The sequence below is a fragment of the Larimichthys crocea genome, chromosome XXIII, assembly GCF_000972845.2.
Source record: "Larimichthys crocea isolate SSNF chromosome XXIII, L_crocea_2.0, whole genome shotgun sequence".
Taxonomy (NCBI): Eukaryota; Metazoa; Chordata; class Actinopteri; family Sciaenidae; genus Larimichthys; species Larimichthys crocea.
In genome coordinates, this window is record NC_040033.1 from 16,794,082 (window position 1) to 16,811,645 (window position 17,564).

Consider the following 17,564-nt stretch of genomic DNA (forward strand, 5'->3'; position numbering starts at 1 on the left):
ACAGAGAATACTCAACAGCGACATGCATAAAGACCCAGAGGCAGCTGAGTGCAAATGGGTTGTACAAGTAACTGCTGAAATATGCAACTAATAATTATAAACTGGCACGCTATGGTTATAATGATGTGAACAGAATATTCATTTTACATAGTTTAGTCTGAGTTATGTATTTTATTTAATATAAATTAATTTTCATATTTAGTTACATTATGGCATTGTGATTCCAGGTAAAATTATTGTCTCCTTGATTCAGGTGCACATGCATGTATCCTTATATAGTGTTTAGGAGGTATTACCTATGCTAATGACAACAGAAAACTCAGAGAAATATATAAGAATAATGCAGCTTGAGGCCCATTGTGTCATAGTTAAATGAAAAAAAATCTTGTTTTATTTAGTTGATGACGGCTTGTGTCGCTAAGCACTGCCCATGTTTCCATCAGCTAGACAGTTGATTGTTTCTCATTCTGTCCCAGAAAATTCATGTCACAATGAGAAATCATTCATTCATTCATCATTTAGTAAACACACACAAAAATGAAATCATTTTCATTTAACAATCATTTAATTATGACACAGTAAAAAGAAACAGGAAAAACGTGTTTCTACATATTTGACTTTGATTGGATTTTATCTAGGCATACATCTTCCATGCACGCACACACACACACACACACACACACACACACACACACACACAGCATCTCAAGTGATAAACTTTCTTTCTTTATCACTGCTAACTTGTCCACAGTGGCTTTCTCCTGTTTCTCCCTGAGGCCTGCTGCTGTCCAGGTGTGCGTGTTGTTTACAGTATGAATCCCTATTAGGGCCATCGCTTGGTCTGGTGCACTCCATGCAGCGCTGAGCAGAATTGACAGACCAGTCTGGCTCCTTAATTACGCCCTCCCTCTCTCTCTTCTCAACATCAGCTAATGATCAATAAAGAGGAAGGTAAGGGAGAGGCAACAAGAGGGAGAAAACCGAAGGTGGACAGAAGTAGGGGGAGGTGATGAAGTGGGAAAAAGCGAGAGGAGGAAAATGAGGTAGAACGAGTTCACGTAGGTGTGGAAGGTTAGAAGGTGAGCCCGAGGTCAGTCCCGGAGCAACATACAGACCTGCAGCAGCAACAATTTTCAGGAGCGCTAAATGCAGCATAAACGGGGCGTCACATTACAGTGCTATAAACATGTTTAGATAAGAGCACGAGGTTGTGAATGAGCTCGGCCCCCGGTGCTCTCTCTCCCCTCACAGCTCAACAGCACTAGAGGGGCTTCATGAGTCACTTTGACACACATGGATACACTCTAAACAGAGACTGGAGCTGTGCTGGTCCTCGTGGGCCAACATCACAATACAAGCATTTGCATTCTGACCTAATTACGGACTAAAGCCCAACACAAGCAGCAATTTGGACCTAAATGACTCCCCTCGGCCAACAGGGTCATTATCCAGACCATTTTCAAATCAGTCTATATTGTTTTTAAAGCCCCTAAAGACCTATTTACAGTAAAAAGCATGTTCATCTGGTGTGTTTACAACAGTGGCAAAAGACAGGCTTATTAGCTGCTACAGCATGTCTTAGCTCGTTCTTGTATTTGTACACGATATATATATCCAGTTCCTTTGTAGCGTGAAAGACAAATGCTCACATCAAGCATGAAATTGCAGCACAATTAAAGCACAGGAGCTTTCACACTATGGCCTGAAATGCCAGTAACGTATATTTGATCATCCTGTTTTGCCGAGGGGTCCAAACCACCCACGCAACCGCTTCTGCCAAATCAAGGGGCCCACTGGGCAATGAGATACCACAGTTTGATGCAAACAGATGAACGCAGTTTGTACAATAGGTCATGAGCTTTAAAATCAGAATCTGCTGCAGTGTAAGCAAATGTATTCTCCTCAGAGAATAACATATGATGAAAAGTGTTTGTTAATTAGATGTATGTGTTGTTGGCCCTGATGCTACCTCTTCCTGTTCGTCAAAAGAACATGTGGTCTGCATCTGGATTAGTAAAATTGCAAGTCAGTGCCAGATGTAATATAAACAGAACGCACTGTGATTGAAACACGTAGGTCAGACCACACTGGGAGGTTCTCTGGCCCACTTTGAATGATCTCATCTAAGTGTTAATGCAATTTGTACAGCATCACCGGAACAGTGAAATAAACATTCATTCTCTGCCTTGTCCCGTTAGTCTTACTCAAGCCTGGTCAAAGCTACGTACAGTAGAAGTAGCTAGAAAGTATTCCCTCACAAAAAGGAATGACGTCCATCCAAGGCATTGCTTCCTGTAACCTGGAATGTGTTATGTTTGTTGACAAATGCCAGCTGACTAATTGGCCCACTGAGAACCGAGTAGAATGCGAGCAGAATCAGAACAAGAATGATTATTTTTATCCCAGAAGCCTGTGCATCGGATTCCATTAACATATCGAGATGCAGATCACATCTTAAAGGTCCAGTTTAAATTTATATGCATAATTGTTATAATTGTTGTTACCAAATGGAGTCTGTGGCTGTGAGTGAGGCACCGTGGTGCTTTGAGCTAAATGCTATCAGCACACTACAGTAAAATGCTTATATGCTACAGTAATTGTAACTCACCATTCACAATTCTATCTTGCATGCTAGTTGAGGCTGATATCCTGTTTTGTGGTTAATTATAGTGAGACTACGCTGAGTAAGGTGGTTGTATATTTATAGTTGATCATAAGCTGTATGCACAGGCTGCAAATATCCATATACAGTGGTCCCTCGTTTATCGCGGGGGATACGTTCTAAAAATAATCCGCAATAAACGAAATCCGCGATATAAGTTTTACAATTATTATACATGTTTTACGGCCGTAAAACCCCTAACCACACACTTTTATACACCTTTTTACACACATTTTGTACAGTACTCCATTTGTTAATCAGGACGCAGAACACATGTGTGGTTCTCCATTAGCCAATTTAGGACGCAGAACACAATGCATGTTCATACTGTTACAGTACGCTGTAAAAAATAACATGCAAAATTACACTAAAAAAATCTGCGAAACAGCGAGTCCGCGAAAAGTGAACCGCGTTATAGCGAGGGACGACTGTATAGGAATGGAATTTGGTTTGGTTTGGACATCAGGGCTCGGTGGTGCAGTTTACACCCCAGGACGAAGTAATGTTGTCCCACTAGTCTATAGAAACCATATAACTCCCCCCCCCCCAAAAAAAAACAGCATTTTACTGGAGTTAAATATTCAAGTACTCTTTCCAGTTATAGAATAAAATAATTCTGTGCACCAGCCTCCATGCTTTCATGCTGTGTTTGTCTGCACAAAAGCCTGAATAGACATTCATTCTGTATTCAGAGGATTTTTATTTAGATGACAAAGTTCACAGAGAGAATAGAGCTTTTCTGTATAGACCTCTTCAGGTCTGAATAATTTCAAAGTAACCCTCAAAAACAATTCTTCTCGCTTTCAATGGACCCCAGTTCATTTCAAATGTCTCAGGAAGTAGCTATTGAGTGGAAAAATATCATCATGTTTTCAATAACTCTGATGCTGAATCAACTGCGCAGTGGTAAGCAGTGCAGTTTAGAGGTCATCCTCGAAATGCCACCTCTTATCGTTTTTTGATAGGTTTATGAAGCGCTGGCAAAAACACACTTCACCCTGATTTATGAGCGAGCCGTGTACAACGTCAGAGGCACTTTTTGTTAGCGCTTTACAGTATGTGGTGTGATTGATTTTCCCATAGAGATGCAGCATACTTTCAGCCTTGTAAATTAAAACACACTGCAGAGAGCTCACGCAGTCTGATGCTGTAAGGACAATAATACGACTGGTTTGTTGTATTGTTAGTTTAAAAGATTGCTCTGGTAAAATAATGAAATCTGAACAAAGGTGTTCCAGACATGCATAATAACAGTCCTGTTGGTAATGTGAGGATTTTAGCTGAATAAGGAAGTTTAATTATGTAATTTGGTACCAATTCTAGATAAAATAAAAATTTCCATGAAAGAACTGCTCCATTTAAACCCAAGAACAACAACATTTTTCATCAATAGTCTGAATGATATGGTAAAAAAAGAAAAGAAATAAAAAATCATATTGCGATTATTTAGTTTTTATTGAGATTATTAGAGTTTTTTATTACTTTATTAATTTGTCACAAAACAAGACTGTAGGCCAGAGGATCGTGACAATGATACAGTTTGGTCCAACATTTGACTTTTATCATATTTAATTTGGATATTGCGGTTTTGATAATAGCAGCTCTCATTTCATTCATTTCATTTATTACTGGAACCTTTTTTTAATCATACATCTTTAAATGTATGCTTGGCTGTAGAGAAATTTTTACACCTTGGCATGCATAGTTGACCCACTGCGCACTGACTTGAAGTCTCTGTAGGTTACACAAGAATATAATAGAAATGCACAAATTCTTCATTTGTCTCTATTGTCTGAATAATTAGCACCAAATTATTCAGGAGCTTCTGAATAAATTTTACAAGAAATTATTCGTAACTTGACCTGTAGAATAAAACGGTACAGAAAAGACAATAGCTAAGAAGATAATAAATTAACTTAATTCATCATACAGGAAGATGCAACAGAGACTTCCAGTACAGGTTCTCTGAACCTTTAGGAGGAAGGATAATGTGATAATGAATCCAGGATGTGTATGCCAAGAGTTTAAGTATCAGTTGGTTGAGGATTTGTAATTGTGGGTGAGTAATCTGGGACATTTGTCACTCTGATAGAGTGTTGCCCAAATCCAGTCAGCTGTTCACAGAGCTACTGTAATGCTGCTGAGGAAGTCCATATGGCCGTCAGACTGTTAGACCACCTGAAAGCTCCTTTAAACAGAAATCATGTGGCGTGTTGTCACATCCTCGGGCCTGCATCTCTTCTTTGTGTTACGTAGTGGTGATGATGAGGTGTCTGCAGTGACATCATGCAGCTTTGTATTTCTGTGCAGTGCGTGTACAGAAACATCCTCCCACTGACCTTACATGATATCAGAATTCCATTTGGGTTCACATGGTGAATCTACAATCTTCTCTGGTACAGCCTCACTTCAAAGCTAAGAGAAAAGAAAAACCCTGCCTGGTGTAAAGTTCATCATATGTACCACCAATCACTGCGGCTGATGTGGGCATTGTTACCTTACGTGCCCTTCACGGTATCTGTCATCCATTCCTTCTTATTCACCAACCAGCCTGAGTGGATGAGACAATGCACGCCAATAGTCTCGGCTCGCTACGTCCATCCCCCCACTGCACCAGGACACGGTGAGAGGAGACGGCGCTCATTTGTTTCCACCGCACAAAGGCAGGGAGGCAGAGGAGAGCTAGGTTAGATAGGGAGAGCCTTGGCAGATGGCCATACACCCCTGATAGTGACAACACTGGTGATGGTGTCCATTCACAATGAGCTGGAAAAGAGTCTCTCTCTCTTTCTCTGTCTCACTCCCTCTCTCTCCTTGCACATTCTGTATCAGTTCTGAGGAGAGGGTAATGAGCCCAATCAGATTTCCCCATGGCTCAGCATAACGAATGGGTCAGATGAGCGACGGGAGACACTATTGAAACAGGCGCTGGGGGAAATCATTGACTCTTTCTCTCTTTCTCTGCATTTACCACCTGCCTCTCTCTCTCTCTCTCTCTCTCTCCTGTCTCTATCTTCCTCTCAATGTCTTCCTGCAAGCCTCGGATTGAAAGCCACTGAGCCACTAAATGAGAGGCTGCATTGTTTCTCCACAGCACTTAAAACCAGATTCCTGTCACTTCTCGCATCTGATCTCTGAGCAAAAAGCAATGTAAAAATAGATACTGACATAAGTGTCCTCTCCACATTTCGTCTGGATACATTATACATAACTCTGGAATTTACACAGAAAGTATGTGCGTGCTATAAACTGTGGCACAATGTAACAAACATGTTGATATGTCTCTTATGCTGTAAATTAGTGTCATGTTGAAGAGAAGTGCAATTAGATAAGTACAGAATGCCTGTGTCACTAAAGTTTGAAATCTCTATGGATACTTTTTCAAGTAGGAGCGCTACCACAGGTACCACCAGCACGACTTCATGACTTTTTCCTATATATTTCTTATTTATGAGTCATTTCTTATCAAGCTTGTGTATATGAGCTGCTGTGACAAGTGAATTTCTCAGGTGTGGGATTACTAAATCAATCTTATCTTATTTTATTTTGATCTTATCATACTTTTTTAAGTCTTGAAATAAGACAACACCCACACGAGATACAGCGTGTTCACCCTGCTCACCTCTGGCGAGCGATACACAAGTACCCACAGCTGTTTCAGACCACAGAGCAGCTGTAAGACTCCTCAACACTTCCTCCGCGCTCTACCATAAAAGAGTTTTGTGTGTAACATCAAGTAGCAACTTTTATTTCTTTGTGCAATGCTGTGTTGTAGAATCACAATCAAGGAAACCTTTGAGATACAGTATTTAATTTTTTTTGACAAATGTGCCTTCAGTGTAGTCCTTATGCAATCTGTGGTTCCGCTGTTCATTCCAACTGTTAGAATAGTAGTAGTAAGTGTGTGCCCTTATTATATGGACAGTGCGTATCTGTGTTAATCCAAACGACGGAGCTGTTAACACCTGCACAGACCAAGATGTGAGAAAAAGACAAAGTGAGAGAATCATAGATGCAGTGAGATGCACTTCATTTCAGGACCCTGGTGACTTGTTAAAAGGTAACAAATATTTCACTTTTAAGTTTCTCTCCAGTGTCACCGTAGAGAGATTTATGTACGCTCCAGTGAGTAAGCTCCAGCAACAAAGGCATAAATAACACGAACACTGCGTTGGGATCCATTTACACAGGATTTCAGCACATTCAAACGTGGGTCTATTGTATTCAGATGTGTGATTTCTCAAGTCTCCATCCGTTCATGTCACCTGGCAGTGATAATTACAATTAGACAGGATATGTTTTCATTAAGCTTTGGTATCTCACTCAAGTCTGTGTCAGTTTCTGTGCCAAAGATAGTAAGGTTGTAGTTTGTCCTTAACTTTCTGTTGTTAAGTACCAGACATACTATGTGTGCTGTGATGAACTAGAATCATCCTTTAATGGAGGACAGAGGGAGTAAAATAGAGGTAGGGGGTTGTATTAGCACTGACTGATGGATATTTAGCACCTGATTAGCGTCAGTGAGGACAACGCAGCCAGGCCATCTGCTTTACATTTACTCCTCTGGCCATGAGTCCCAAGGACAGTTGAGAGTTGTTGTGTTGTGCACAGAGTAATATTAGCTCAAGTTTTGTATACAAATGTGTATAATGCTCATCAAAATACAGTGTAATGCAGTTTGTGTGTGCATGCACATTATTCACATTATTTATATGTTGTAACATGAGGTGTTCAGGTTGGTTCCTTTAGGCAAATGTCTCGCGTTCTGTTCATTTCCTGTCATTTTTTGCTCTCGCGTCTAGAGACTGAGGTTGGCAGGTACTGCTTTTCATTTAAATGTGTTAAAAGCTATGTGCATGACACCCTTTGCGACTGAGAATGATTCAACTTTCCGAACACACTGGTTTGCTTTATAAGCTCGCATATTTGATTTGTTTGCAAATAATATCTTAATTATCTCTCTAACACAATCATTACAACAGATAACATAAAGAAAAGAATCACAAACCTCAAATAAAAACAAAACAACCAACCAAAAATATATAAAAAAGACAGATAGACAAACGTGTATTCATGTAACATTTACCTAAATAAGTATGTCTGCATATCCTATGTTACAGTACACTAAAACACTTTTGGCACCTTTAAAGACCTACCTACCTTGTTCAGAGTAAGATGACAACCAGGATTATCAAAAAAATGTTGAAATAGCTAACTGTGCTCTGTCAAAAAGTAACAGTTGTATTAGTCCTTGGTGCCAAAAGCTGCAGTTCCTTGAAATGGCCACTTGAGGCCGGCTACATAACATGTCAATTTCCATAAGTTCCCATGTTAAAACCCCCAACTCTGCCAATGATCCACGTCTTTGCCCAATTTTAGATTAGCCAAGACAGGACTCCCAAGACGGCGATGGCCAGAGCCATCGGCTCTTCAGAAATTTGGCTGACGTCACAGATATGTCGTCCTTTCTTTATAGTGTCTATGGCTTCTTTCTGTTTCCAGTCTTTATGCTAAGATAAGATAACCAGCTGCTGGCTGTAGCTTATATAGCATATCAATGTTTTTAACTCTCTGTAAGTAAGAATGCAAAAATACCTCTGACGATCTGTACGTCTTGCTGTCCTGCAGTCACAGATATAGCTTTGTTAAGCTTCTGCTTTAGGGAATTACATAATTAAGAAATCTAAATAACTTTCGGTGCCAGTTAAAGAAGCCAAAAACATTCTGTCTTTGTAAGTTTGTTAATCTCACAACACTTGTTTTGCCAAGAAGTAATCAAGCAGCTCTATCGCTAAAAGATCTGAGAGAACAAAAACAAGTACTGTCCTGTATATCTGTGAGCACTCAACTAAACATGTAGGCTACATACTGTACGTCCACACCACGCGATATGATCTCACATGTTATACAGTGAAGCACCTTGATTTAAAACAAACTGTTTCATTCTCTGTTCATTTAGCTTATTTTGTCTACTTGACATGGTTTTTCATTTTGCTGAATTGCTTGCTGTGTTCTATTAATATTTATTGCTGCAAAAGAAAGTAAGAAAAAAAAACAGCTGGGCCCTGCTGTCCTACATGATATAATCCAATCAAAGATAAGATTTAGCAGAGCCTTTTTTGAATTCATAGGCAGTGCTGCCAGCGAGGGCTACTTCACTCCAAGTGAAAACTGAGGTGGCCACAGAATGCAACAAAGAATCCCACAGTGGAGCGTCTCAGCACAAGAACTCCATCGGACAGTGAATTGCTTAATCATATCGTGGCACAGGGGAAAATTTGATGCCACTTTCTCTCACACTTTTTTTTTTCTCTCTTTCTTTTGCTATTCCATTTTGACAGTGAGACACAGAATACACTCTTACGCTCCCGAGAGGCGACTTGCCATGGTTGAGTGTCATTGAGGAACCTGCTCAGAGTGTGTGACGGCTGTGGATTGTCACAGAAGCCCAGTAGAGGGTGAGATGGTACAAGCGGGGGCTTATGATCACGCCGAGGCTCTGCCTCGTCGACCACCGCTCTGCCGCCTAACACTGCTCAAGCACTCACCTCTGAGAGAGACGCGCCCCAATTTAATGTGGGGCTAAAACTTGAGAATACTGTCATGATAAAAGCTTTTTAATGTCGCATCTCATGCCTGAAGTGTACAAAAGTTATTTCATGAAACAAAATAAATCAATTTTTCACTGCATATTTTTTTATTCCATGCTCTGTGAATAGAAAGTATGTTGCATTTGGACTGAAAAAGCTTTTAGAGCAGCGTATGAACATTGTAAGTGCTGAAAAGGCTTTTAAAAAAAAAGAAAGAAGAAAAAACACACAAGCAACATGTCTTAAATATGACTTTCTGCTAGCTGGAGATGGAATTGGAATAGAAATAAGTCAAATCCCATATGCTGTTGCCATCCTTACCCCGAATACCTTTTGGCAATTAAAAGCAAACAGGCATGACATTTTTTTTTTTTTTTTCAAAGTTCGACACAGATCACGATTGCTACCTGATAAGTGGCGGATTTAATGCACGCTTGCTTTCCTCCTTAACAGAATATTAATGTAGGCTGTCATCCATGAGAATGACTCATTTACAAGCATGCAGAGGAAGCTGAGGACTCAAACCTGGATGAGGTTTGTCGCCTCGCTCGTTTGATAACAAGCACTCGAGAGTATTTACAAGGCAGAGCGAGTGAGATAAGTCTGCGGTGTAATGACACTAAGCAGGTCAGGAATGTCTCTGCCTCTCAGTGTGTTGTTGCTCATCTCCCTCCTGCGGTTATCCCTCTTTCTGTCAGACAGCTATAGTTCCCTGTGCAGCCCGACGCCACACAGCGCTGTCATCAGCGCCGATGCAAAGCGTGAATATCAAATGCTGGCATTCTCTAGTTCCACTTGTGAAGCCTTTTTTTTTTACCGCTCTCTCAACTTAGAGCTGAAATCTTGTCCTGCCCTGAACAGAGGAAGCATTGTGTTGCCTGTTTCCTGTCTTTGCAGTAAGTGCACAACCATGCTGACATGGTACTCAGATGGTGATGTGACCCCACATGTAGTCTCCAATCTCCGAGTGTGTGGGAGTCAATAGGTAGGTGTGAGGTTAGATACAAATTGGCCCGTTCGTGTCACAGCCCTCCAGTCACCAGCTCAAGCCTGGACTGGCTAGAACTGGCAACACTCTGAGGAGAGGGAAGGTGTAAAGGAGAAAAACAGCTGAAAGGATTGTGATTTTTTGCTCTGACTCAATATGAACCACAATTTATGTGTTTTGGGGGCTGAGAGAAATTTGTATTTCCCACTTTTATTTTCACTTTCACTTTTATGTGCTCACCTCTCCGTTTCCATTCATCATTTCACCTACATCCTGTCCTTTTCTGCTCAATTCCTCCCTCTCCTCTCATCAAATAAACCTGCCAACTTCCGTGTGATCTTCCCCAGCAGTGTTTTATGCCTCACATTATGACACATAATCAGCCTGGCTGTTTGCACTACTTTGTTCAGCACAAATTACTGCACCGATGGTCGCGGCAAAGCACAGATGGGAAGTGGACAGTTTTTCATCGGCTGTTCCATACCACAGCGCCCAACACATCTGGTATGCAGCGAGAAGCATCTTTGCACTAATTTGTTTGTCACTATACATTGAAGGGACTATCTGTCATCCTGCCATGCTTTGGTTGCGGCATGATGTTTGAAGAACATGGCTAGTCATAAGTTTCAGGCAGCCCGGCTGGCTGGCCGCTTGGGACTCACTCACACGAGCCACCTGACTGTGGGAAAGAAGAGGAGGGAGGGAAGAAATGGGAAGCGGAGGAGGAAAGGAAAATCGGAAGAGTATAAGAGGTTTGCAGAAATTATATTCCTAAACCTTCAACATCCAAGGATAGGTGACAAGATAATCCATTTTCACTTCCAAGTGTCACAAAAGCGTGCATAAATTAAAAGAACAAGAATACTCAGATAGTTTAATTAGAAGTGTGAACCGTGTGTTTGACAAAGGGCAGCCTAACCCTGAGTGACTACAGGGCTCAACAGTGACGTTCTAAAAGTGGAGAACCCATTTGGATTCTGAATCAAGGAGATTGTGAAATGATGGTATACTTCTGTAGAAGACGGTATGATATCAACCATGTTTTCAGAAAAAAAACATGTTTTGTTCACAATCACATGGAGAAGTACTACAATACCCACAATCCTTAAGTATAACAACTATAGTACATCTCTGAATGGTTGATGAGTTACTTTTTTTATTTAAAACTTTTACTATTTACCCACTTGGAACATTTTAGGTTTAGTGATTTACTGCTACCACTGAACTCTATTATTTTACTTATTTAAATTGTCTTAAATTATCACTGAGCAACTATTATTCCATTTCTGATGCTGAGTTTTTTTTTATTTTATAGAATCACTATAGTCAGTGATTGTGAGGACATGCATGTGGGTTCTGTCAGGGCCAGTATGAATGACAAAATACAGGGCTGTGGTAAGGCTGGCTAGTTAGGTAGCTAACATTACTCATTGTGTCATTACACACACACACACACACACACACACACACACAGAAAAAACTCCAATATATCAGCACTATTATTAACAGACATGCTAAAGGTTAACTTCAAGAAGAACCGCTACTATCATTAATATTGACAATGGTTGACAACGGTGGTGTGAACAGTCTTGTACCTTTGCCACTTTTTTGTTTTCCATTTATTTTCAATTATTTTGCTGAATCAACTGTTTTATGGTTGTCAATCATCTCATAGTTGGCTGGCTTAGTTCCAGGCCTAAAACACTTTATATAAGGAGTTTCTGAAATGTCAAAGAATGGGACATTCACTTCCAGAACGTGAGCTACTCAAAAAGTGGACTGAAAAGTGCACTGTTGAGCCCTATTGACCATTCACTAGCTCTGCTCCGCTTTGTTTCTGTCTCTAGGCATGTCAAGTTTTTAAATTCTTGGCATATATACAGTATGCAGTTTACATTAATAGCTGTGACCTTTAAATTTGTGGCTGAAATGACAACTGTTACTCAAAGATTTAAATTAAATAGCTATTTAAAGGACCAGTGTGTCGGATTTAGTTGCACTCAGTGGTGTAATTGTTGCTTTGCAACCCCCTCACACTCACCTTTCTAGCATGAAGGCGTTTAGTTTGTACATTCTGGGATATTGTAGAAACATGGTGGACATGGAAGAGGACCTGCTCTCACTTTAGAGAAAATAGCCTAATTTTAAAGAAACATGAACAAAATGTTCTTATTATCAGGTGATTATACACTAATGAAATTAAATGAACTAATAAAAACATAGTTATAAATTCCATGTCTGCCATATTTTGAAAATAAAAATCTAACCCTTTAGGCTAACATTAGCTGACCTATGGTGGCTCATTTTAAAATAAAATCTCTTAAATATAAAGATACAAAAAATACAGACACCACACTTTTAAACTCTTAAAATGAAAATACAATCCAAAGCTTGACGGGCCTGCCATGCCTTGTTATGGTTGCTAAGCTGTGGTTAGACAACCGCTTACCAGAGGAGGGGTTTAACAAATGGTCAGTTCCATCTGCCACAGCATTTCACATGCTGACATAAATGGTTACAGGAATATCTGGATCCACACCTCAGATTGCTCACAGGTTTCTCAGCCTGTTTTTTTGTTTTTTTTTCAAGCTTCAGTTTTCCATCCTATCCCAGAGTGGAAAAAAAAGGAAGAAGAATGTGATGAATGCGATCTGACAGCTCATAATATCCCCTTTTCCATTCTATGCTCTACATTTAGTGTGTTTCTAAGTCAATTAAAGAACTGTTTGATGTTGATGCATTCAGACTTGGAAATTAAGCACCAGTCTGGTAGTTTGTTAGTTGACAGTGTTGGTCTTCACGTCCATTTTTTACACCAAAAGTCTCCTACAGCTTTGCTGGGAATGTCTATCTCTATAAGCAACAGATGAGATACACACATTTGATGATATTTTAATCCAAAATACAACGAAACTGGGGAAGGGAAGTGGAAGTGAAAAAGCAGGCTTTTTGAGTGAAATGTAAATGGCTCGATGCTTGCACAGCAATCTATTTTTCAGAGAGGAAAAAAAGCACTTTCTTTGGCTACTTAAGAATGACATTAATGTTGCAGGGGAGGATGATGCCATGGTAATAGAGGTTGCGAAGGGACTTGGAAAGTTTCAGGGCACTCAATATCTTAGAAATATCAGTTATATTTACATACATTCAAAAGCAAACTAGTCCTAAGTAACTTAAAGATATTTTCCAATTTGTACAAATGTAGGTAGAAAAGACTGAAAACTACATAAGAGGGTAGAGCAGGAAATGTGATTTCCTGTAATTCAAAGGACTGAATTTGTGAAGTCTGAAATTGAAGGTTTTTTCTAAATTGGAGAGATGGTGTGTTCTCCGACCACTGAGCAAGCTTTCTGGATTATTCACATTCTCCTAAAATCAAAAATGAGGGAGGAAAAAAAAGTTTATAATCTTTTATATGCTTTCAAACACTGGTCAAAGTTTTGACTCGTATTTAAAGTCCCCACAGAGAAACCTGTGACCTCTTCACACGTTTCCACTTGCGTGTTGCATTCAGGTGCACATCACTGTACAGCTGGTTTAATGCACAGCTGGTTTAAAAAAAAAAAAAAGCAGAGCCTTCACATGAAACAACGGTACAGCCAGGCAGAACTGACAAGAAAGAGAGAAAAAGAGGGTATATTTAGTTCTCAAACTGGCGGAGGTGTGCTGAATAATGGAGCAGGAGAACGTGGGCACACAGACGCAGTAAAAGGTTTCTGCTGTATTTCTTTGATTTGGTGACACTGAGATGAAGGTATGTGTTGTGCCATCATGAACTACAATCTTTAATGCTCTCTGTCCCCAATGTGCTCAAGCCAGTATTGTCTCTATCACCATGTTCAGCCTTAATTCTCTCTGACAGTTCAGCAGTCATAAAAAGGTCAGTGTCAGTGGAAGGTCTTTATATATTTATATTTTCAGAGTGTCACAATCTGGGAGAAGCACCAAAATAATATTAGCAATGTAAAACACTTGACAGCTACCTGTTCCCTTACTCTAAACTGTGCTATATGACTGCATCATATTATATTGCAGCAACTAATACTAACGTGAACCAATGAATCAAAATTAAACATTACAGTAACTAACTGTAATTTCCCTAATTATCAACGATTTAGTCTAATGAAATAGTGAGAAATGTCAACAACCTTTTTCTGTTTACTCTTAAATAAAGACAAAGACAAAAAGAAAAGTAGCAAAACATCACATTGTAAAAACGTGTACATATGTGTACGCTGTCAAACAAAGCTCAAAAAGGCAAAAAAAAAAATCTAAAAAAAAAAGAAAGAAAGAAAAGAAAAAAGCAACAGTTATGTTTTTTGTTATCGTAGAATGAGCATTTTACATTTACACATGCCACACGTCTTCTTCCATTGAGTCCAACATGTTGCACCACCAAAACCATGTTTTGTTTGCTGCTGGATGTTTAAGCTTCACTGTGCAGAGTGACGTATATGCAGAGTTTGACGCTAACCAGCTGTTTTCACATGCATCTTCACTGAGCTCACCTTAAATCACAGTTTAAGACCTGTATGTATGAGCAGGACGCAGTGAGATCACAACGAGGACATAACAATGAGTTAAAGGACAGCGTGGGATTTACTGGCATCGAGTAGTAGTATCGAGAGTATCTGATTGGAACCTCTCCCTACTTCCTAGCCAGAAGGAGAAGCTTTGGTTGCCATGAAACACATAACAACTCAATAGGCCTTATCTGGAGTCAGTGTTTAGTTTGTCTGTTCTGTCTACTGTTAAAAAAAAAAAGCAGTTCAACATGTTGTGTGACCAGCAGTGATATAAAGGGTTAATTCTCAGGTAACAAAACATAACAATTCTTATTTTCAGGTAATTATACACTAATGAAAACATAGTTATGAACATTATATACCAATTATACACTAATGAAAACATAGTTATGAACATTATATACCATGTCTGCCATATTTTGTAAATAAAAGAAGCCAATTGCAGACCAGTATAAGTATGATGTAGAACTTTTAAAGTAACAACATTTTGCATCTTCATATATTTTAGATATTTCAATGAGGGATACATAACTCTACATGTATATATTTATATGTGTAGACTAAATGAAGTATGAAAGTATTTGGGTTTGTAAATGTCATAAAACATGTCCAGATGAGATGTTTGAAGAATACTGTACTGTATGTAAAACTTTAGGAATCAGTATCATGCAGGGATGGAGTGGAAAGTAAACACATCCAAATTCAGCTGCATAAATAGAGTTTATCAGCCTTTCAGGCTGACATAAAAGAGTGACGTTAGGAGTGAGATTCACAGCGTTATAGTAGGTAGCATCAGACTGAAGTAAGACGTAGACAGAAGAGTCTTGAGGAGCAATCACTCCGTATTTAAACTAAAGATAAAAAAGAGCTAATGAAGCCAAACATAGCGAGGCAAACGTCACATGAGAGAAAAGCTGACTATTATTCTGAGGGGGCATCATGAAGTCTTAGTCAAACTACTTCAAATCGCTTTCATTCACACAAGCCTCCCACCCCCCTATCACCTTCTGCGAGCACCACAAGCCAGCACTACCTTCCCACCACAGCAGTGACTGAATGAATGATGAGTAATCGTGTAGGAGAGTGAGGTCATTATCGAGATGTGGAAGTTTGAATCGGCACACCGGAGCCTTCTTTTGTGCCGCATTCACGACTCCTTTTGACTTTGAAGTGTGCAGCACACCTGACTCTTAGTTGGGAGACTGGTGTTTCTGCTCATTTCCGCTACGTCTTTTTTGAAGCTAAAGCAGGCTGATCTATTTTGAGGAGGGCCTCTACAATACTTCCCTAAATGCTGGATGGAAGCAATGTGGGAAGCTGCAGTGAAATGTGTTCTTGTGTGTGTGTGTGTGTGTGTGTGCAGAGATTTGTTGCCCACAGTGTTTCTCATTACAGGCGTGTGAGAGAAAGAGCAGAAGGATAGAAAAGTGTGTGTTGTGTGCAGTCTGTATGCGCTGTATGTGTGTGTAGAGTCCTGATAACCACTGTTACCTACCTACATACTAAAAAAATCTAAAAATACATAATCTCAGTAAATGGTAATTTTTTTCTTGTAGGTTTATAGCGTCTTGCATTTTTTCCACTGATGATTCAATGTTTAAATGCTGTGTCTTAGCTAGTCTGCTCAGTTAATACTGAATAAATGAATAGAAGCTACAGGTAGTGTAGTCCAGCATCCACAGGTAATCCATTACCTGCTTTTCTAAACTAGCCTGCTAAATTAAAGCTGCACTAAGCCGACGTTTGCACTGACAACGCCACAGAGAATTGTCCATCAACTCTGGAGTTCCCTTCAGTTCTGCAGAGCATTTTAGCATCTTTTAGCTCGTTGTTTTGGTTTTCTGGCCTCAACTCAAGCAGCAACCTCCGCTGCTGGGAAATGAAGCAAATGGAGAAGTGCTAAGAACTGTAATTCCTCGAGCGGTGTATTAAAATGTCCAACTTCACAACAGAAATAAACATGTTTACAGCCTGGTTCAGAAAACAGTTTTGGTCTCTATAGCTGATTTACCCTTCATGTGAGGTATAATTAACAGCATTGCCACTTTGATTGGCAGGTAAATGCTGTTATGGATGAATTATTAGAGCACCCAGGTGTCACTCGGCCCACCTCAGGTCTGCCGATGATCCACGTTTTTTGTCCATATTTAGATTAGACAGGAAGCGGGAGAAACAGTACATCCAACACGGCGGCGTCCAGCACTACATAAATACATACTGTCATTGGTGGGCACCTTAAATGTTATTATTTATAGTATTTGTCTCATCATCCTCATCTCCAGTGACAGCAGGCAGCTGGTCTCAACTAAAACTCTTGAGTGTGACCAAAATTGGCCAAAATATCTTTATGCAATCCACTTGCTGTTGGTCACTGTTAACATTGATTGCTTTTCTAAAGTAGCATGCTATATAAGGTAAGCTACAACTTTTGAGTACAGCTAAAGATATACTATTTAGTTCATTTTGCATATAGTTTAAGCTATAATGAGTATAAATCAACTGACCCACCTGCACCCACACTGAATCAACATCTTTATGTACCTGTCTTTTACTGCTCTGTGCTGTGATACCTTTGTAGATTAACCAGGTGAACCCCCCAAAAAAAACAAAAAAACAAAAACAAAAAAAAGCACCACAGGGAATGTTCAAGACTTCCACAGAGTAAATTTGGGATCAGAGATGTTATCGGATTTCTGTGTAGGCAACGCATTTTGCTTCTGGTGCATGACCCAAAACAGACAAGCCCATGAAATGGAACACCAGCTTAGTATTGCTCTAGTAGACTCTGATGGGTGGAA

At 39.7% G+C, this 17,564-nt stretch overlaps 1 protein-coding gene across 1 annotated transcript in view; it reads right to left on the minus strand.

Annotated features, from left to right (window-relative positions):
* The window catches only part of adarb2 (adenosine deaminase RNA specific B2 (inactive)), a 171,734-nt gene that overhangs the window by 62,608 nt on the left and 91,562 nt on the right, over window positions 1–17,564 (minus strand). The window lies entirely within an intron of this gene.